Genomic DNA, 21,019 nt, shown 5'->3' with positions numbered 1-21,019 from the left:
ATCGAGCTCTCAGAATCGATATGCTTTGACTTATGTTCCATAAAACCTGCGTGTTAATTCTTTATTCAATGAGAGGCTTTTCGTGCGTTCTGATTGATTTTCGCAACTAGTAAAATATGCTTTCTTAATTTTAGAAAGGAAGAATCCACCTAAAATGACAAAACATTTATACCGCCCACACAGGGACTCGAACCCTGGTTCTTCAGATTAAAAGTCTGAAGCTCTACCGACTGATCCATCCGGGCTGCTCATCACATCAATCGAGCTCTCAGAATCGATATGCTTTGACTTAAGTTCCATAAAACCTGCGTGTTAATTCATTATTCAATGAGAGGCTTTTCGTGCGTTCTGATTGATTTTCGCAACTAGTAAAATATGCTTTATTGTTTTTAGAAAGGAAGAATCCACATAGAACGACAAAACACTTATACCACCCAAACAGGGACTCGAACCTCGGACCCTCAGATTAAAAGTCTGATGCTCTACCGACTGATCCATCCGGGCTGCTCATCACATCAATCGAGCTCTCAGAATCGATATGCTTTGACTTAAGTTCCATAAAACCTGCGTGTTAATTCATTATTCAATGAGAGGCTTTTCGTGCGTTCTGATTGATTTTCGCAACTAGTAAAATATGCTTTATTGTTTTTAGAAAGGAAGAATCCACATAGAACGACAAAACACTTATACCGCCCGAACAGGGACTCGAACCCTGGGCCATCAGATTAAAAGTCTGATGCTCTACCGACTGAGCTATCCGGGCTTCTCATTACATTGAGATCGAACCATCAGAATCGATCCCCTTTGATTAATGTTTCACAAAGACCGTATGTTAATTCATTATTCAATGAGAGGCTATTCGCGCTTTCTGACTGATTTTCACAACCAGTAAAACATGCTTTCTTTTTTTTACAAAGGGCGAATTAAAAAAAAAAGACAAAATAGATATACCACACAAACAGGGACTCGAACCCTGGTCCCTCAGATTAAAAGTCTGATGCTCTACCGTTTGAGCTATCAAACCTACTCATTATATCAAATTTGAGCCATCAGAATCGATATGCTTTGATTTATGTTCCATAAACGCAGCGTGTTAACTCATAATTAAACGAGAGGCTCTGTGCGCTTTATGACTAACTTTCACAACAACCAAAATATGGTTTCTTGCTTTTACAAAGGGAAAATCGACACAAAATGAAAAAACATGTACACCGCCCAAAACGGGAGTCGAACCCTGGACCCTCAGATTAAAAGTCGGATGCTCTACCGACTGAGCTGTCCGGGCTGCATATTATATTAAAATTGAGCCATCAGAATCGATCTGCCTTGACTTTTGTTCCATAAAGCCTGCGTGTTAATTCATAATTAAACGAGAGGCTCTTTGCGCTTCATGACTAACTTTCGCAACAACCATGTTATGCTTTCTTGTTTTTACAAAGAGAAAATCGACACAAAATGAAAAAACAAGTATCCCGCCCAAACAGAAACTCGAACCCTGGACCCTCAGATTAAAAGTCTGATCCTCTACCGACTGAGCTCTCCGGGCTTCTCATTACATCGAGATCGAACCATCAGAATCGATTCGCCTTGATTTATGTTTCCCAAAAACTGTATGCTAATTCATTATTCAATGAGAGGCTTTTCGCGCTTTCTGACTGAGTTTCGCAACTAGTAAAATACGCTTTCTTGTTTTTACAAAAGGAGAATTCAAACCAAATAAAAACACAAGTATACCACCCAAACAAGGACTCAAACCCTGGACCCTCAGATTAAAAGTCTGATGCTCCACCGAATGATCTATTCGGGCTGCTCATCGCATCAATCAAGCTATCAAAATCGATCTGCTTTGATTTATGTTCCATAAAGCCTGCGTGTTAATTCGTATATATACGAGAGGCTCTCTGCGCTTTATGACTAACATTTGTAACAACCAAAATATGCTTTCTTGTTTTTACAAAAAAAGAATCCACATAAAACGAAAAAACCGGTATGCCGCCCAAACAGGGTCTCGAACCCTGGACCCTCAGATTAAAAGTCTGATGCTCTACCGACTGAACTACCCGGGCTGCTCATTACATCAATCGAGCCATCAGAGTCGATCTGACTTGAGTTATCTTTCATGAAGACTGTATTTTAATTCAAATCTCGATAAGAAGCTATATGCACTTTCTGACTGATTTTCGCAACTACCATAATATGCTACCCTGTTTTTACGAAAGGAGAATCTACACAAAAAGGCGAAAAAGATGTAACACCAAAACAAGGACTTTAACCCTGGATCATCAGATCAAAAGTCAGATGCTCTACCGACTGAGCGATCCGGGCTTCTCATTACATTGAGATCGAACCATCAGAATCGATTCGCCTTGATTTATGTTTCATAACGACTGTATGTTAATTCATTATTCAATGAGAGGCGTTTCATGCTTTCTGACTCAGTTTTGCCACTAGCGAAATATGACTTCTTGTTTTTAGAAAAGAAGAATCCACACAAAATGACAGAACATTTATACCGCCCAAACCAATACACGAACCCTGCACTATCAGAGTAAAATTCTGACGCTTTCCCGACTGATCTATTCAGGCTGCTCATCGCATCAATCGAGCTATCAAAATCGATCTGCTTTGATTTATGTTCCATAAGGCCTGCGTGTTAATTCATAATTAAATGAGAAGCTCTGTGCGCTTTATGACTAACTTTTGCAACAACCAAAACATGCTTTCTTGTTTTTACAAGAAAAGAATCCACATAAAACGAAAAAACTGGTATGCCGCCCAAACAGGGTCTCGAACCCTGGACCCTCAGATTAAAAGTCTGATGCTCTACCGACTGAGCTATCCGGGCTGCTCATTATATTAAAATTGAGCCATCAGAATCGATCTACCTAGACTTTTGTTCGATAAAACCTGCGTGTTAATTCATAATTAAACGAGAGGCGTTTGGCGCATTATGACTAAATTTCACAACAACCATGTTATGTTTTGTTGCTTTAACAAAGGGAGAATCCACACAAAATGAAAAAACAGGTATACCGCCCAAACAGGGACTCGAACCCTGGACCCTCAGATTAAAAGTCTGATGCTCTACCGACTGAGCTATCCGGGCTGCTCATTACATCATTCGAGCCATCAGAATCAATCTGACTTGATTTATTTTCCATAAAGACTGTATTTTAATTCATATCTCGACAAGAAGCTCTATGCATTTTCTCACTGATTTTCACAACTACCAAAATGTGCTTTTCTGTTTTCACGAAGGGAGAATCCACACAAAATGACGAAAAAGATATAACACCCAAACAAGGACTTTAACCCTGGATCATCAGATCAAGAGTCAGATGCTCTACTCATTGATCTATCCTGGCTGCTCATTGCATCAATCGAGCCATCAGAATCGATCTGCCTTGATTTATTTTTCATAAAGACTGTATTTTGTTTCATTATTCAACGAGATGCTTTTCAAGCTTTCTAACTGATTTATGCAACTAGTAAAATATGATTTCTTGTTTTTAGAAAGGAAGAATCCACATAAAATGAGAAAACATTTATACCGCCCAAACAGGGACTCGAACCCTGGTTCTTCAGATTAAAAGTCTGATGCTCTACCGACTGATCCATCCGGGCTGCTCATCGCATCCATCGAGCCATCAGAATCGATCACCCTTGCCTTATGTTTCTTAAGGACTGTGTGTTAATTCATTATTCAATGAGAGGCTTTTCGTGCGTTCTGATTGATTTTTGCAACTAGTAAAATATGCTTTCTTGTTTTTAGAAAGGAAGAATCCACATAGAACGACAAAACACTTATACCACCCAAACAGGGACTCGAACCCTGGACCCTCAGATTAAAATTCTGATGCTCTACCGACTGAGCTATCCGGGCTGCTCATTACATCAATCGAGCCATCAGAATCGATCTGACTTGATTTATCTTCCATAAAGACTGTATTTTAATTTATATCTCGACAAAAAGCTCGATGCACTATCTCACTGATTTTCACAACTACCAAAATGTGCTTTTCTGTTTTCACGAAGGGAGAATCCACACAAAATGACGAAAAAGATATAACACCCAAACAAGGACTTTAACCCTGGATCATCAGATCAAAAGTCAGATGCTCTACTCATTGGTCTATCCTGGCTGCTCATTGCATCAATCGAGCCATCAGAATTGATCTGCCTTGATTTATTTTTCATAAAGACTGTATTTTGTTTCATTATTCAACGAGATGCTTTTCAAGCTTTCTGACTGATTTATGCAACTAGTAAAATATGATTTTTTGTTTTTAGAAAGGAAGAATCCACACAAATTGAGAAAACATTTATACCGCCCAAACAGGGACTCGAACCCTGGTTCTTCAGATTAAAAGTCTGATGCTCTACCGACTGATCCATCCGGGCTGCTCATCGCATCCATCGAGCCATCAGAATCGATCACCCTTGCCTTATGTTTCTTAAGGACTGTGTGTTAATTCATTATTCAATGAGAGGCTTTTCGTGCGTTCTGATTGATTTTCGCAACTAGTAAAATATGCTTTCTTGTTTTTAGAAAGGAAGAATCCACATAGAACGACAAAACACTTATACCACCCAAACAGGGACTCGAACCCTGGACCCTCAGATTAAAATTCTGATGCTCTACCGACTGAGCTATCCGGGCTGCTCATTACATCAATCGAGCCATCAGAATCGATCTGACTTGATTTATCTTCCATAAAGACTGTATTTTAATTTATATCTCGACAAAAAGCTTTATGCACTATCTCACTGATTTTCACAACTACCAAAATATGCTTTTCTGCTTTTACGAAGGGAGAATCCACACAAAATGACGAAAAAGATATAGCACCCAAACAAGGACTTTAACCCTGGATCATCAGAACAAAAAGTCAGATGCTCTACTCATTGATCTATCCGGGCTGCTCATCGCATCTATCGAGCTCTCAGATTCTCCTTTTGTTTTTACAAAAGGAGAATCCACACATAATGAAAAAACCAGTATACCGCCCAAACAGGGACTCGAACCCTGGACCCTCAGATTAAAAGTCTGATGCTCTACCGACTGAGATATCCGCGCCGCTCATTATATTAAAATTGAGCCATCAGAATCGATCTGCCTAGAATTTTGTTCGATAAAACCTGCGTGTTAAGTCATAAATAAACGAGAGGCTCTGTGCGCTTTATGACTAACTTTTGCAACAACCAAAATATGCTTTCTTGTTTTTACAATAAGATAATCCACAAAAAACGAGAAAACAGGTATGCCGCCCAAACAGGGACTCGGACCCTGGACCCTCAGATTAAAAGTCTGATGCTCTACCGACTGAGCTATCCGGGCTGCTCGTTATATTAAAATTGAGCCATCAGAATCGATCCGCCTAGACTTTTGTTCGATAAAGCCTGCGTGTTAGTTCATAATTAAACGAGAGGCTCTTGGCGCTTTATGACTAAATTTCACAACAACCATGTTATGCTTTGTTGTTTTTACAAAGGGAGAATCCACACAAAATGAATAAACAGGTATGCCACCCAAACAAGGACTCGAACCCTGGACCCTCAGATTAAATGTCTGATGCTCTACCGACTGAGCTATCCGGGCTGCTCATTATATTAAATATGAGCCATCAGAATCGATATGCTTAGACTTTTGTTCGATAAAGCCTGCGTGTTAATTCATAATTAAACGAGAGGCTCTTGGCGCTTTATGACTAAATTTCACAACAACCATGTTATGCTTTGGTGTTTTTACAAAGGGAGAATCCATACAAAATGAAAAAAACAAGTAAGCCGCCCAAACAGGGACTCGAACCCTGGACCCTCAGGTTAAAAGTCTGATGCTCTACCGACTGAGCTATCCAGACTGCTCATTATATTAATATTTAGCCATCAGAATCGATCTGCCTTAATCTATGTTCCATAAAGCCTGCGTGTTAATTCATAATTAATTGAGAGGCACTGCGCGCTTTATAACTAACTTTCGCACCAACCAAAATATGCTTTTTTGTTTTTACAAATGGAGAATTCACTCAAAATGACAAAACAGGTATACCGCCCAAGCAGGGACTCTAACCCTGGACCCTCAGATTAAAAGTCTGATGCTCTACCGACTGAGCTATCCGGGCTGCTCATTATACTAAAATTGAGCCATCAGAATCGATCTGCTTAGACTTTTGTTCGATAAAGCCTGCGTGTTAATTCATAATTAAACGAGAGGCTCTTGGCGCTTTATGACTAAATTTCACAACAACCATGTTATGCTTTGGTGTTTTTACAAAGGGAGAATCCATACAAAATGAAAAAAACGAGTAAGCCGCCCAAACAGGGACTCGAACCCTGGACCCTCAGATTAAAAGTCTGATGCTCTACCGACTGAGCTATCCGGGCTGCTCATTATATTAAAATTGAGCCATCAGAATCGATCTACCTAGACTTTTGTTCGATAAAACCTGCGTGTTAATTCATAATTAAACGAGAGGCGTTTGGCGCATTATGACTAAATTTCACAACAACCATGTTATGTTTTGTTGCTTTAACAAAGGGAGAATCCACACAAAATGAAAAAACAGGTATACAGCCCAAACAGGGACTCGAACCTTGGACCATAAAGTCTGATGCTCTACCGACTGAGCTATTCGGGCTGCTCATTATACTAAAATTGAGCCATCAGAATCGATCTGCTTTTACTTTTGTTCCATAAAACCTGCGTATTGATTCATAATTGAACGAGAGGCTTTTTGCGCTTTATGACTAAATTTCGCAACAACCATGTTACGCTTTCTTGTTTTTACAAAGGGAGAATCCACAAATAATGAAAAAACAAGTCTACCGCCCAAACAGGGACTCGAACCCTGGACCCTCAGATTAAAAGTCTGATGCTCTACCGACTGAGCTATCCGGGCTGCTCATTATATTAAAATTGAGCCTTCAGAATCGATCTACCTAGACTTTTGTTCGATAAAACCTGCGTGTTAACTCATAATTAAACGAGAGGCTTTTGGCGCATTATGACTAAATTTCGCAACAACCATGTTATGTTTTGTTGCTTTAACAAAGGGAGAATCCACACAAAATGAAAAAACAGGTATACAGCCCAAACAGGGACTCGAACCTTGGACCCTCAGATTAAAAGTCTGATGCTCTACCGACTGAGCTATCCGGGCTGCTCATTACATCATTCGAGCCATCAGAATCAATCTGACTTGATTTATTTTCCATAAAGACTGTATTTTAATTCATATCTCGACAAGAAGCTCTATGCACTTTCTCACTGATTTTCACAACTACCAAAATGTGCTTTTCTGTTTTCACGAAGGGAGAATCCACACAAAATGACGAAAAAGATATAACACCCAAAACAGGACTTTAACCCTGGATGATAAGATCAAAAGTCAGATGCTCTACTCATTGATCTATCCTGGCTGCTCATTGCATCAATCGAGCCATCAGAATCGATCTGACTTGATTTATTTTTCATAAAGACTGTATTTTGTTTCATTATTCAACGAGATGCTTTTCAAGCTTTCTGACTGATTTATGCAACTAGTAAAATATGATTTCTTGTTTTTAGAAAGGAAGAATCCACACAAAATGAGAAAACATTTATACCGCCCAAACAGGGACTCGAACCATGGTTCTTCAGATTAAAAGTCTGATGCTCTACCGACTGATCCATCCGGGCTGCTCATCGCATCCATCGAGCCATCAGAATCGATCCCCTTGGCCTTATGTTTCTTAAGGACTGTGTGTTAATTCATTATTCAATGAGAGACTTTTCGTGCATTCTGATTGATTTTCGCAACTAGTAAAATATGCTTTCTTGTTTTTAGAAAGGAAGAATCCACATAGAACGACAAAACACTTATACCACCCAAACAGGGACTCGAACCCTGGACCCTCAGATTAAAAGTCTGATGCTCTACCGACTGAGCTATCCGCGCTGCTCATTATATTAAAATTGAGCCATCAGAATCGATCTGCCTAGAATTTTGTTCGATAAAACCTGCGTATTAAGTCATAAATAAACGAGAGGCTCTGTGCGCTTTATGACTAACTTTTGCAACAACCAAAATATGCTTTCTTGTTTTTACAATAAGATAATCCACAAAAAACGAGAAAACAGGTATGCCGCCCAAACAGGGACTCGGACCCTGGACCCTCAGATTAAAAGTCTGATGCTCTACCGACTGAGCTATCCGGGCTGCTCGTTATATTAAAATTGAGCCATCAGAATCGATCCGCCTAGACTTTTGTTCGATAGAGCCTGCGTGTTAGTTCATAATTAAACGAGAGGCTCTTGGCGCTTTATGACTAAATTTCACAACAACCATGTTATGCTTTGTTGTTTTTACAAAGGGAGAATCCACACAAAATGAATAAACAGGTATGCCACCCAAACAAGGACTCGAACCCTGGACCCTCAGATTAAATGTCTGATGCTCTACCGACTGAGCTATCCGGGCTGCTCATTATATTAAATATGAGCCATCAGAATCGATATGCTTAGACTTTTGTTCGATAAAGCCTGCGTGTTAATTCATAATTAAACGAGAGGCTCTTGGCACTTTATGACTAAGTTTCACAACAACCATGTTATGCTTTGGTGTTTTTACAAAGGGAGAATCCATACAAAATGAAAAAAACAAGTAAGCCGCCCAAACAGGGACTCGAACCCTGGACCCTCAGGTTAAAAGTCTGATGCTCTACCGACTGAGCTATCCAGACTGCTCATTATATTAATATTTAGCCATCAGAATCGATCTGCCTTGATCTATGTTCCATAAAGCCTGCGTGTTAATTCATAATTAATTGAGAGGCACTGCGCGCTTTATAACTAACTTTCGCACCAACCAAAATATGCTTTTTTGTTTTTACAAATGGAGAATTCACTCAAAATGACAAAACAGGTATACCGCCCAAGCAGGGACTCTAACCCTGGACCCTCAGATTAAAAGTCTGATGCTCTACCGACTGAGCTGTCGGGGCTGCTCATTATACTAAAATTGAGCCCTCAGAATCGATCCGCTTTTACTTTTGTTCCATAAAACCTGCGTATTGATTCATAATTGAACGAGAGGCTTTTTGCGCTTTATGACTAAATTTCGCAACAACCATGTTACGCTTTCTTGTTTTTACAAAGGGAGAATCCACACAAAATGAAAAAACAGGTATACAGCCCAAACAGGGACTCGAACCCTGGACCCTCAGATTAAAAGTCTGATGCTCTACCGACTGAGCTATCCGGGCTGCTCATTACATCATTCGAGCCATCAGAATCAATCTGACTTGATTTATTTTCCATAAAGACTGTATTTTAATTCATATCTCGACAAGAAGCTCTATGCACTTTCTCACTGATTTTCACAACTACCAAAATGTGCTTTTCTGTTTTCACGAAGGGAGAATCCACACAAAATGACGAAAAAGATATAACACCCAAAACAGGACTTTAACCCTGGATGATAAGATCAAAAGTCAGATGCTCTACTCATTGATCTATCCTGGCTGCTCATTGCATCAATCGAGCCATCAGAATCGATCTGACTTGATTTATTTTTCATAAAGACTGTATTTTGTTTCATTATTCAACGAGATGCTTTTCAAGCTTTCTGACTGATTTATGCAACTAGTAAAATATGATTTCTTGTTTTTAGAAAGGAAGAATCCACACAAAATGAGAAAACATTTATACCGCCCAAACAGGGACTCGAACCATGGTTCTTCAGATTAAAAGTCTGATGCTCTACCGACTGATCCATCCGGGCTGCTCATCGCATCCATCGAGCCATCAGAATCGATCACCCTTGCCTTATGTTTCTTAAGGACTGTGTGTTAATTCATTATTCAATGAGAGGCTTTTCGTGCGTTCTGATTGATTTTCGCAACTAGTAAAATATGCTTTCTTGTTTTTAGAAAGGAAGAATCCACATAGAACGACAAAACACTTATACCACCCAAACAGGGACTCGAACCCTGGACCCTAAGATTAAAAGTCTGATGCTCTACCGACTGAGCTATCCGGGCTGCTCATTACATCAATCGAGTTATCAGAATCGATCTGACTTGATTTATCTTCCATAAAGACTGTATTTTAATTTATATCTCGACAAAAAGCTTTATGCACTATCTCACTGATTTTTACAACTACCAAAATATGCTTTTCTGTTTTTACGAAGGGAGAATCCACACAAAATGACGAAAAAGATATAGCACCCAAACAAGGACTTTAACCCTGGATCATCAGAACAAAAAGTCAGATGCTCTACTCATTGATCTATCCGGGCTGCTCATCGCATCAATCGAGCTCTCAGATTCTCCTTTTGTTTTTACAAAAGGAGAATCCACACATAATGAAAAAACAAGTATACCGCCCAAACAGGGACTCGAACCCTGGACCCTCAGATTAAAAGTCTGATGCTCTACCGACTGAGCTATCCGCGCCGCTCATTATATTAAAATTGAGCCATCAGAATCGATCTGCCTAGAATTTTGTTCGATAAAACCTGCGTGTTAAGTCATAAATAAACGAGAGGCTCTGTGCGCTTTATGACTAACTTTTGCAACAACCAAAATATGCTTTCTTGTTTTTACAATAAGATAATCCACAAAAAACGAGAAAACAGGTATGCCGCCCAAACAGGGACTCGGACCCTGGACCCTCAGATTAAAAGTCTGATGCTCTACCGACTGAGCTATCCGGGCTGCTCGTTATATTAAAATTGAGCCATCAGAATCGATCCGCCTAGACTTTTGTTCGATAAAGCCTGCGTGTTAGTTCATAATTAAACGAGAGGCTCTTGGCGCTTTATGACTAAATTTCACAACAACCATGTTATGCTTTGTTGTTTTTACAAAGGGAGAATCCACACAAAATGAATAAACAGGTATGCCACCCAAACAAGGACTCGAACCCTGGACCCTCAGATTAAATGTCTGATGCTCTACCGACTGAGCTATCCGGGCTGCTCATTATATTAAATATGAGCCATCAGAATCGATATGCTTAGACTTTTGTTCGATAAAGCCTGCGTGTTAATTCATAATTAAACGAGAGGCTCTTGGCGCTTTATGACTAAATTTCACAACAACCATGTTATGCTTTGGTGTTTTTACAAAGGGAGAATCCATACAAAATGAAAAAAACAAGTAAGCCGCCCAAACAGGGACTCGAACCCTGGACCCTCAGGTTAAAAGTCTGATGCTCTACCGACTGAGCTATCCAGACTGCTCATTATATTAATATTTAGCCATCAGAATCGATCTGCCTTGATCTATGTTCCATAAAGCCTGCGTGTTAATTCAGAATTAATTGAGAGGCACTGCGCGCTTTATAACTAACTTTCGCACCAACCAAAATATGCTTTTTTGTTTTTACAAATGGAGAATTCACTCAAAATGACAAAACAGGTATACCGCCCAAGCAGGGACTCTAACCCTGGACCCTCAGATTAAAAGTCTGATGCTCTACCGACTGAGCTATCCGGGCTGCTCATTATACTAAAATTGAGCCATCAGAATCGATCTGCTTAGACTTTTGTTCGATAAAGCCTGCGTGTTAATTCATAATTAAACGAGAGGCTCTTGGCGCTTTATGACTAAATTTCACAACAACCATGTTATGCTTTGGTGTTTTTACAAAGGGAGAATCCATACAAAATGAAAAAAACGAGTAAGCCGCCCAAACAGGGACTCGAACCCTGGACCCTCAGATTAAAAGTCTGATGCTCTACCGACTGAGCTATCCGGGCTGCTCATTATATTAAAATTGAGCCATCAGAATCGATCTACCTAGACTTTTGTTCGATAAAACCTGCGTGTTAATTCATAATTAAACGAGAGGCGTTTGGCGCATTATGACTAAATTTCACAACAACCATGTTATGTTTTGTTGCTTTAACAAAGGGAGAATCCACACAAAATGAAAAAACAGGTATACAGCCCAAACAGGGACTCGAACCTTGGACCATAAAGTCTGATGCTCTACCGACTGAGCTATTCGGGCTGCTCATTATACTAAAATTGAGCCATCAGAATCGATCTGCTTTTACTTTTGTTCCATAAAACCTGCGTATTGATTCATAATTGAACGAGAGGCTTTTTGCGCTTTATGACTAAATTTCGCAACAACCATGTTACGCTTTCTTGTTTTTACAAAGGGAGAATCCACAAATAATGAAAAAACAAGTCTACCGCCCAAACAGGGACTCGAACCCTGGACCCTCAGATTAAAAGTCTGATGCTCTACCGACTGAGCTATCCGGGCTGCTCATTATATTAAAATTGAGCCTTCAGAATCGATCTACCTAGACTTTTGTTCGATAAAACCTGCGTGTTAACTCATAATTAAACGAGAGGCTTTTGGCGCATTATGACTAAATTTCACAACAACCATGTTATGTTTTGTTGCTTTAACAAAGGGAGAATCCACACAAAATGAAAAAACAGGTATACAGCCCAAACAGGGACTCGAACCTTGGACCCTCAGATTAAAAGTCTGATGCTCTACCGACTGAGCTATCCGGGCTGCTCATTACATCATTCGAGCCATCAGAATCAATCTGACTTGATTTATTTTCCATAAAGACTGTATTTTAATTCATATCTCGACAAGAAGCTCTATGCACTTTCTCACTGATTTTCACAACTACCAAAATGTGCTTTTCTGTTTTCACGAAGGGAGAATCCACACAAAATGACGAAAAAGATATAACACCCAAAACAGGACTTTAACCCTGGATGATAAGATCAAAAGTCAGATGCTCTACTCATTGATCTATCCTGGCTGCTCATTGCATCAATCGAGCCATCAGAATCGATCTGACTTGATTTATTTTTCATAAAGACTGTATTTTGTTTCATTATTCAACGAGATGCTTTTCAAGCTTTCTGACTGATTTATGCAACTAGTAAAATATGATTTCTTGTTTTTAGAAAGGAAGAATCCACACAAAATGAGAAAACATTTATACCGCCCAAACAGGGACTCGAACCATGGTTCTTCAGATTAAAAGTCTGATGCTCTACCGACTGATCCATCCGGGCTGCTCATCGCATCCATCGAGCCATCAGAATCGATCCCCTTGGCCTTATGTTTCTTAAGGACTGTGTGTTAATTCATTATTCAATGAGAGACTTTTCGTGCGTTCTGATTGATTTTCGCAACTAGTAAAATATGCTTTCTTGTTTTTAGAAAGGAAGAATCCACATAGAACGACAAAACACTTATACCACCCAAACAGGGACTCGAACCCTGGACCCTCAGATTAAAAGTCTGATGCTCTACCGACTGAGCTATCCGCGCTGCTCATTATATTAAAATTGAGCCATCAGAATCGATCTGCCTAGAATTTTGTTCGATAAAACCTGCGTGTTAAGTCATAAATAAACGAGAGGCTCTGTGCGCTTTATGACTAACTTTTGCAACAACCAAAATATGCTTTCTTGTTTTTACAATAAGATAATCCACAAAAAACGAGAAAACAGGTATGCCGCCCAAACAGGGACTCGGACCCTGGACCCTCAGATTAAAAGTCTGATGCTCTACCGACTGAGCTATCCGGGCTGCTCGTTATATTAAAATTGAGCCATCAGAATCGATCCGCCTAGACTTTTGTTCGATAGAGCCTGCGTGTTAGTTCATAATTAAACGAGAGGCTCTTGGCGCTTTATGACTAAATTTCACAACAACCATGTTATGCTTTGTTGTTTTTACAAAGGGAGAATCCACACAAAATGAATAAACAGGTATGCCACCCAAACAAGGACTCGAACCCTGGACCCTCAGATTAAATGTCTGATGCTCTACCGACTGAGCTATCCGGGCTGCTCATTATATTAAATATGAGCCATCAGAATCGATATGCTTAGACTTTTGTTCGATAAAGCCTGCGTGTTAATTCATAATTAAACGAGAGGCTCTTGGCGCTTTATGACTAAGTTTCACAACAACCATGTTATGCTTTGGTGTTTTTACAAAGGGAGAATCCATACAAAATGAAAAAAACAAGTAAGCCGCCCAAACAGGGACTCGAACCCTGGACCCTCAGGTTAAAAGTCTGATGCTCTACCGACTGAGCTATCCAGACTGCTCATTATATTAATATTTAGCCATCAGAATCGATCTGCCTTGATCTATGTTCCATAAAGCCTGCGTGTTAATTCATAATTAATTGAGAGGCACTGCGCGCTTTATAACTAACTTTCGCACCAACCAAAATATGCTTTTTTGTTTTTACAAATGGAGAATTCACTCAAAATGACAAAACAGGTATACCGCCCAAGCAGGGACTCTAACCCTGGACCCTCAGATTAAAAGTCTGATGCTCTACCGACTGAGCTGTCGGGGCTGCTCATTATACTAAAATTGAGCCATCAGAATCGATCCGCTTTCACTTTTGTTCCATAAAACCTGCGTATTGATTCATAATTGAACGAGAGGCTTTTTGCGCTTTATGACTAAATTTCGCAACAACCATGTTACGCTTTCTTGTTTTTACAAAGGGAGAATCCACACATAATGAAAAAACAAGTCTACCGCCCAAACAGGGACTCGAACCCTGGACCCTCAGATTAAAAGTCTGATGCTCTACCGACTGAGCTATCCGGGCTGCTCATTATATTAAAATTGAGCCATCAGAATCGATCTACCTAGACTTTTGTTCGATAAAACCTGCGTGTTAACTCATAATTAAACGAGAGGCTTTTGGCGCATTATGACTAAATTTCACAACAACCATGTTATGTTTTGTTGCTTTAACAAAGGGAGAATCCACACAAAATGAAAAAACAGGTATACAGCCCAAACAGGGATTGAACCCTGGACCCTCAGATTAAAAGTCTGATGCTCTACCGACTGAGCTATCCGGGCTGCTCATTACATCATTCGAGCCATCAGATTCAATCTGACTTGATTTATTTTCCATAAAGACTGTATTTTAATTCATATCTCGACAAGAAGCTCTATGCACTTTCTCACTGATTTTCACAACTACCAAAATGTGCTTTTCTGTTTTCACGAAGGGAGAATCCACACAAAATGACGAAAAAGATATAACACCCAAAACAGGACTTTAACCCTGGATGATAAGATCAAAAGTCAGATGCTCTACTCATTGATCTATCCTGGCTGCTCATTGCATCAATCGAGCCATCAGAATCGATCTGCCTTGATTTATTTTTCATAAAGACTGTATTTTGTTTCATTATTCAACGAGATGCTTTTCAAGCTTTCTGACTGATTTATGCAACTAGTAAAATATGATTTCTTGTTTTTAGAAAGGAAGAATCCACACAAAATGAGAAAACATTTATACCGCCCGAACAGGGACTCGAACCATGGTTCTTCAGATTAAAAGTCTGATGCTCTACCGACTGATCCATCCGGGCTGCTCATCGCATCCATCGAGCCATCAGAATCGATCCCCCTTGCCTTATGTTTCTTAAGGACTGTGTGTTAATTCATTATTCAATGAGAGGCTTTTCGTGCGTTCTGATTGATTTTTGCAACTAGTAAAATATGCTTTCTTGTTTTTAGAAAGGAAGAATCCACATAGAACGACAAAACACTTATACCACCCAAACAGGGACTCGAACCCTGGACCCTCAGATTAAAAGTCTGATGCTCTACCGACTGAGCTATCCGGGCTGCTCATTACATCAATCGAGTTATCAGAATCGATCTGACTTGATTTATCTTCCATAAAGACTGTATTTTAATTTATATCTCGACAAAAAGCTTTATGCACTATCTCACTGATTTTTACAACTACCAAAATATGCTTTTCTGTTTTTACGAAGGGAGAATCCACACAAAATGACGAAAAAGATATAGCACCCAAACAAGGACTTTAACCCTGGATCATCAGAACAAAAAGTCAGATGCTCTACTCATTGATCTATCCGGGCTGCTCATCGCATCAATCGAGCTCTCAGATTCTCCTTTTGTTTTTACAAAAGGAGAATCCACACATAATGAAAAAATAAGTATACCGCCCAAACAGGGACTCGAACCTTGGACCCTCAGATTAAAAGTCTGATGCTCTACCGACTGAGCTATCCGCGCCGCTCATTATATTAAAATTAAGCCATCAGAATCGATCTGCCTAGAATTTTGTTCGATAAAACCTGCGTGTTAATTCATAAATAAACGAGAGGCTCTGTGCGCTTTATGACTAACTTTTGCAACAACCAAAATATGCTTTCTTGTTTTTACAATAAGATAATCCACACAAAATGAATAAACAGGTATGCCACCCAAACAGGGACTCAAACCCTGGACCCTCAGATTAAATGTCTGATGCTCTACCGACTGAGCTATCCGGGCTGCTCATTATATTAAATATGAGCCATCAGAATCGATATGCTTAGACTTTTGTTCGATAAAGCCTGCGTGTTAATTCATAATTAAACGAGAGGCTCTTGGCGCTTTATGACTAAATTTCACAACAACCATGTTATGCTTTGGTGTTTTTACAAAGGGAGAATCCACACAAAATGAAAAAAACAAGTATGCCGCCCAAACAGGGACTCGAACCCTGGACCCTCAGATTAAAAGTCTGATGCTCTACCGACTGAGCTATCCGGGCTGCTCATTATATTAAAATTGAGCCATCAGAATCGATTTGCCTAGACTTTTGTTCGATAAAGCCTGCGTGTTAATTCATAATTAAACGAGAGGCTCTTGGCGCTTTATGACCAAATTTCACAACAACCATGTTATGCTTTGTTGTTTTAACAAAGGGAGAATCAACACAAAATGAAAAAACAGGTATACCGCCCAAATAGGGACTGGAACCCTAGACCCTCAGATTAAAAGTCTGACGCTCTACCGACTGATCTGTTCGGGCTGCTCATCGCATCGATCGAGCTCTCAGAATCGATATGCTTTGATTTATGTTCCATTAAACCTGCGTGTTAATTAATAATTAAGCGAGAGGCTCTTGGCGCTTTATGACTAAATTTCACAACAACCATGTTATGCTTTGTTGTTTTTACAAAGGGATAATCCACACAAAATGAAAAAAACAAGTATACCACCCAAACAGGGACTCGAACCCCGGACCCTCAGATTAAAAGTCTGATGCTCTACCGACTGAGCTATTCGGGCTGCTCATTATATTAAAATTGAGCCATCAGAATCGATCTGCCTAGACTTTTGTTCGATAAAGCCTGCGTGTTAATTCATATTTAAACGAGAGGCTCTTGGCGCTTTATGACTAAATTTCACAACAACTATGTTATGCTTTGTTGTTTTTACAAAGGGGTAATCCACACAAAATGAAAAAACAGGCATACCGCCCAAACAGGGACTCGAACTCTGGACCCTCAGATTAAAAGTCTGTTGCTCTACCGACTGAACTATCCGGGCTGCTCATGATATTAAAGTTTAGCCATCAGAATCGATCTGCCTTGATCTATGTTCCATAAAGCCTGCGTATTAATTCATAATTAAACGAGAGGCACTGCGCGCTTTATAACTAACTTTCGCACCAACCAAAGTATACTTTTTTGTTTTTACAAATGGAGAATTCACACAAAATGACAAAACAGGTATACCGCCCAAGCAGGGACTCTAACCCTGAACCCTCAGATTAAAAGTCTGATGTTCTACCGACTGAGCTATCCGGGCTGCTCATTATATTAAAATTTAGCCATCAGAATCGATCTGCCTAGAATTTTGTTCGATAAAGCCTGCGTGTTAATTCATAATTAAACGAGAGGCTTATGGCGCTTTATGACAAAATTTCATAACAACCATGTTATGCTTTGTTGTTTTAACAAAGGGAGAATTCACACAAAATGAAAAAACAGGTATACTGCCCAAACATGGACTGGAACCCTGGACCCTCAGATGAAAAGTCTGATGCTCTACCGACTGAGCTATCTGAACTTCTCATTACATCAGAATTGATCTGCCTGGATTTATGTTTCATAAAGACTGTATGTTAATTCATTATTCAAAGAGAGGCTTTTCGAACTTTCGGACTGAGTTTCGCAACAAGTAAAATATGCTTTCTGGTTTTTACAAAGGGATACTTCACAAAAAATGACAAAACGGATATACCACCGAAACAAAGACTCGAACCCTGGACCCTCAGCTTAAAAGTCTGATGCTCTACCGACTGAGCTATCCGGGCCTCTCATTATATTAAAATTGAGCCATCAGAATCGATCTGCTTTTACTTTTGTTCCATAAAACCTGCGTGTTAATTCATAATTAAACGAGAGGCTTTTTGCGCTTTGTGACTAAATTTCGCAACAACCATGTTACCCTTTCTTGTTTTTACAAAGGGAGAATCCACACATAATGAAAAAACAAGCATACCACCCAAACAGGGAGTCGAACCCTGGACCCTCAGATTAAAAGTCTGATGCTCTACCGACTGAGCTATCCGGGCTGCTCATTATATTAAAATTGAGCCATCAGAATCGATCTGCCTAGACTTTTGTTCGATAAAGCCTGCGTGTTAATTCATAATTAAACGAGAGGCTCTTGGCGCTTTATGACTAAATTTCACAACAACCATGTTATGCTTTGTTGTTTTAACAAAGGGAGAATCAACACAAAATGAAAAAACAGGTATACCGCCCAAATAGGGACTGGAACCCTAGACCCTCAGATTAAAAGTCTGACGCTCTACCGACTGATCTGTTCAGGCTGCTCATCGCATCGATCGAGCTCTCAGAATCGATATGCTTTGATTTATGTTCCATAAAACCTGCGTGTTAATTAATAATTAAGCGAGAGGCTCTTGGCGCTTTATGACTAAATTTCACAACAACCATGTTATGCTTTGTTGTTTTTACAAAGGGATAATCCACACAAAATGAAAAAAACAAGTATACCACCCAAACAGGGACTCGAACCCCGGACCCTCAGATTAAAAGTCTGATGCTCTACCGACTGAGCTATTCGGGCTGCTCATTATATTAAAATTGAGCCATCAGAATCGATCTGCCTAGACTTTTGTTCGATAAAGCCTGCGTGTTAATTCATATTTAAACGAGAGGCTCTTGGCGCTTTATGACTAAATTTCACAACAACTATGTTATGCTTTGTTGTTTTTACAAAGGGGTAATCCACACAAAATGAAAAAACAGGCATACCGCCCAAACAGGGACTCGAACTCTGGACCCTCAGATTAAAAGTCTGTTGCTCTACCGACTGAACTATCCGGGCTGCTCATGATATTAAAGTTTAGCCATCAGAATCGATCTGCCTTGATCTATGTTCCATAAAGCCTGCGTATTAATTCATAATTAAACGAGAGGCACTGCGCGCTTTATAACTAACTTTCGCACCAACCAAAGTATACTTTTTTGTTTTTACAAATGGAGAATTCACACAAAATGACAAAACAGGTATACCGCCCAAGCAGGGACTCTAACCCTGAACCCTCAGATTAAAAGTCTGATGTTCTACCGACTGAGCTATCCGGGCTGCTCATTATATTAAAATTTAGCCATCAGAATCGATCTGCCTAGAATTTTGTTCGATAAAGCCTGCGTGTTAATTCATAATTAAATGAGAGGCTTATGGCGCTTTATGACAAAATTTCATAACAACCATGTTATGCTTTGTTGTTTTAACAAAGGGAGAATTCACACAAAATGAAAAAACAGGTATACTGCCCAAACATGGACTGGAACCCTGGACACTCAGATTAAAAGTCTGATGCTCTACCGACTGAGCTATCTGAACTTCTCATTACATCAGAATTGATCTGCCTGGATTTATGTTTCATAAAGACTGTATGTTAATTCATTATTCAAAGAGAGGCTTTTCGAACTTTCGGACTGAGTTTCGCAACAAGTAAAATATGTTTTCTGGTTTTTACAAAGGGATACTTCACAAAAAATGACAAAACGGATATACCACCGAAACAAAGACTCGAACCCTGGACCCTCAGCTTAAAAGTCTGATGCTCTACCGACTGAGCTATCCGGGCCTCTCATTATATTAAAATTGAGCCATCAGAATCGATCTGCTTTTACTTTTGTTCCATAAAACCTGCGTGTTAATTCATAATTAAACGAGAGGCTTTTTGCGCTTTGTGACTAAATTTCGCAACAACCATGTTACCCTTTCTTGTTTTTACAAAGGGAGAATCCACACATAATGAAAAAACAAGCATACCACCCAAACAGGGAGTCGAACCCTGGACCCTCAGATTAAAAGTCTGATGCTCTACCGACTGAGCTATCCGGGCTGCTCATTATATTAAAATGGAGCTATCAGAATCGATCTGCCTAGACTTTTGTTCAACAAAACCTGCGTGTTAATTCATAATTAAACGAGAGGCTTTTTGCGCTTTGTGACTAAATTTCGCAACAACCATGTTACCCTTTCTTGTTTTTACAAAGGGAGAATCCACACATAATGAAAAAACAAGCATACCACCCAAACAGGGAGTCGAACCCTGGACCCTCAGATTAAAAGTCTGATGCTCTACCGACTGAGCTATCCAGGCTGGTCATTATATTAAAATTTAACCATCAGAATCGATCTGCCTTGATCTATGTTCCATAAAGCCTGCGTGTTAATTCATAATTAAACGAGAGGCACTGCGCGCTTTATAACTAACTTTCGCACCAACCAAAATGTGCTTTTTTGTTTTTACAAATGGAAAATTCACACAAAATGACAAAACAGGTATACCGCCCAAGCAGGGACTCTAACCCTAAACCCTCAGATTAAAAGTCTGAGGCTCTACCGTTTGAGCTATTCGGGCACTCATTATATTAAAATTGAGCCATCAGAATCGATCTGCTTTTACTGTTGTTCCATCAAGGCTGCGTGTTAATTCATTATTCAATGAGAGGCTTTTCGCGCTTTCTGACTGATTTTTGCTACTAGTAAAATATGATTTCGTGTTTTTAGAACAGAAGAATCCACACAAAATGACAAAACATTTATATCAGCCAAACAGGGCCTCGGACCCTGGACCTTCAGGTTAAAAGTCTGATGCTCTATCAACAGAGCTATTCGGGCTGCTCATTACGTCAATCGAGCCATCAGAAACGA

General features: G+C 39.6%; 26 non-coding genes across 26 annotated transcripts; all 26 read right to left on the bottom strand.

Moving 5' to 3' along the window:
- Positions 1-690: 690 nt before the first annotated feature.
- On the bottom strand, positions 691-763 carry Trnak-uuu (transfer RNA lysine (anticodon UUU)). The gene has a single exon. It is a non-coding gene; the product is annotated as a tRNA-Lys (tRNA).
- Positions 764-2,772: 2,009 nt separating this feature from the next.
- Trnak-uuu (transfer RNA lysine (anticodon UUU)) lies at positions 2,773-2,845 on the bottom strand. The gene has a single exon. It is a non-coding gene; the product is annotated as a tRNA-Lys (tRNA).
- Positions 2,846-3,033: 188 nt separating this feature from the next.
- On the bottom strand, positions 3,034-3,106 carry Trnak-uuu (transfer RNA lysine (anticodon UUU)). Its single transcript has one exon. It is a non-coding gene; the product is annotated as a tRNA-Lys (tRNA).
- Positions 3,107-3,551: 445 nt separating this feature from the next.
- Trnak-uuu (transfer RNA lysine (anticodon UUU)) lies at positions 3,552-3,624 on the bottom strand. The gene has a single exon. It is a non-coding gene; the product is annotated as a tRNA-Lys (tRNA).
- A 704-nt stretch (positions 3,625-4,328) lies between these two features.
- On the bottom strand, positions 4,329-4,401 carry Trnak-uuu (transfer RNA lysine (anticodon UUU)). The gene has a single exon. It is a non-coding gene; the product is annotated as a tRNA-Lys (tRNA).
- An 864-nt stretch (positions 4,402-5,265) lies between these two features.
- Positions 5,266-5,338, bottom strand: Trnak-uuu (transfer RNA lysine (anticodon UUU)). The gene has a single exon. It is a non-coding gene; the product is annotated as a tRNA-Lys (tRNA).
- A 973-nt stretch (positions 5,339-6,311) lies between these two features.
- On the bottom strand, positions 6,312-6,384 carry Trnak-uuu (transfer RNA lysine (anticodon UUU)). Its single transcript has one exon. It is a non-coding gene; the product is annotated as a tRNA-Lys (tRNA).
- A 442-nt stretch (positions 6,385-6,826) lies between these two features.
- Positions 6,827-6,899, bottom strand: Trnak-uuu (transfer RNA lysine (anticodon UUU)). Its single transcript has one exon. It is a non-coding gene; the product is annotated as a tRNA-Lys (tRNA).
- A 188-nt stretch (positions 6,900-7,087) lies between these two features.
- Trnak-uuu (transfer RNA lysine (anticodon UUU)) lies at positions 7,088-7,160 on the bottom strand. Its single transcript has one exon. It is a non-coding gene; the product is annotated as a tRNA-Lys (tRNA).
- A 965-nt stretch (positions 7,161-8,125) lies between these two features.
- Positions 8,126-8,198, bottom strand: Trnak-uuu (transfer RNA lysine (anticodon UUU)). Its single transcript has one exon. It is a non-coding gene; the product is annotated as a tRNA-Lys (tRNA).
- A 972-nt stretch (positions 8,199-9,170) lies between these two features.
- Positions 9,171-9,243, bottom strand: Trnak-uuu (transfer RNA lysine (anticodon UUU)). Its single transcript has one exon. It is a non-coding gene; the product is annotated as a tRNA-Lys (tRNA).
- Positions 9,244-9,947: 704 nt separating this feature from the next.
- Positions 9,948-10,020, bottom strand: Trnak-uuu (transfer RNA lysine (anticodon UUU)). The gene has a single exon. It is a non-coding gene; the product is annotated as a tRNA-Lys (tRNA).
- A 344-nt stretch (positions 10,021-10,364) lies between these two features.
- Trnak-uuu (transfer RNA lysine (anticodon UUU)) lies at positions 10,365-10,437 on the bottom strand. The gene has a single exon. It is a non-coding gene; the product is annotated as a tRNA-Lys (tRNA).
- Positions 10,438-10,625: 188 nt separating this feature from the next.
- Positions 10,626-10,698, bottom strand: Trnak-uuu (transfer RNA lysine (anticodon UUU)). Its single transcript has one exon. It is a non-coding gene; the product is annotated as a tRNA-Lys (tRNA).
- A 973-nt stretch (positions 10,699-11,671) lies between these two features.
- On the bottom strand, positions 11,672-11,744 carry Trnak-uuu (transfer RNA lysine (anticodon UUU)). The gene has a single exon. It is a non-coding gene; the product is annotated as a tRNA-Lys (tRNA).
- Positions 11,745-12,186: 442 nt separating this feature from the next.
- Trnak-uuu (transfer RNA lysine (anticodon UUU)) lies at positions 12,187-12,259 on the bottom strand. Its single transcript has one exon. It is a non-coding gene; the product is annotated as a tRNA-Lys (tRNA).
- Positions 12,260-12,447: 188 nt separating this feature from the next.
- Trnak-uuu (transfer RNA lysine (anticodon UUU)) lies at positions 12,448-12,520 on the bottom strand. The gene has a single exon. It is a non-coding gene; the product is annotated as a tRNA-Lys (tRNA).
- A 965-nt stretch (positions 12,521-13,485) lies between these two features.
- Positions 13,486-13,558, bottom strand: Trnak-uuu (transfer RNA lysine (anticodon UUU)). Its single transcript has one exon. It is a non-coding gene; the product is annotated as a tRNA-Lys (tRNA).
- A 972-nt stretch (positions 13,559-14,530) lies between these two features.
- Trnak-uuu (transfer RNA lysine (anticodon UUU)) lies at positions 14,531-14,603 on the bottom strand. Its single transcript has one exon. It is a non-coding gene; the product is annotated as a tRNA-Lys (tRNA).
- A 964-nt stretch (positions 14,604-15,567) lies between these two features.
- Trnak-uuu (transfer RNA lysine (anticodon UUU)) lies at positions 15,568-15,640 on the bottom strand. Its single transcript has one exon. It is a non-coding gene; the product is annotated as a tRNA-Lys (tRNA).
- An 867-nt stretch (positions 15,641-16,507) lies between these two features.
- Trnak-uuu (transfer RNA lysine (anticodon UUU)) lies at positions 16,508-16,580 on the bottom strand. Its single transcript has one exon. It is a non-coding gene; the product is annotated as a tRNA-Lys (tRNA).
- Positions 16,581-17,028: 448 nt separating this feature from the next.
- Positions 17,029-17,101, bottom strand: Trnak-uuu (transfer RNA lysine (anticodon UUU)). The gene has a single exon. It is a non-coding gene; the product is annotated as a tRNA-Lys (tRNA).
- Positions 17,102-18,319: 1,218 nt separating this feature from the next.
- Positions 18,320-18,392, bottom strand: Trnak-uuu (transfer RNA lysine (anticodon UUU)). Its single transcript has one exon. It is a non-coding gene; the product is annotated as a tRNA-Lys (tRNA).
- A 448-nt stretch (positions 18,393-18,840) lies between these two features.
- Positions 18,841-18,913, bottom strand: Trnak-uuu (transfer RNA lysine (anticodon UUU)). The gene has a single exon. It is a non-coding gene; the product is annotated as a tRNA-Lys (tRNA).
- Positions 18,914-20,131: 1,218 nt separating this feature from the next.
- Positions 20,132-20,204, bottom strand: Trnak-uuu (transfer RNA lysine (anticodon UUU)). Its single transcript has one exon. It is a non-coding gene; the product is annotated as a tRNA-Lys (tRNA).
- Positions 20,205-20,392: 188 nt separating this feature from the next.
- Trnak-uuu (transfer RNA lysine (anticodon UUU)) lies at positions 20,393-20,465 on the bottom strand. The gene has a single exon. It is a non-coding gene; the product is annotated as a tRNA-Lys (tRNA).
- Between the last annotated feature and the right edge of the window lie 554 nt (positions 20,466-21,019).

This window comes from Watersipora subatra, chromosome 3 (assembly GCF_963576615.1).
Source record: "Watersipora subatra chromosome 3, tzWatSuba1.1, whole genome shotgun sequence".
NCBI lineage: Eukaryota > Metazoa > Bryozoa > Gymnolaemata > Cheilostomatida > Watersiporidae > Watersipora > Watersipora subatra.
This window is presented reverse-complemented; position numbering and strand designations above follow the sequence as displayed.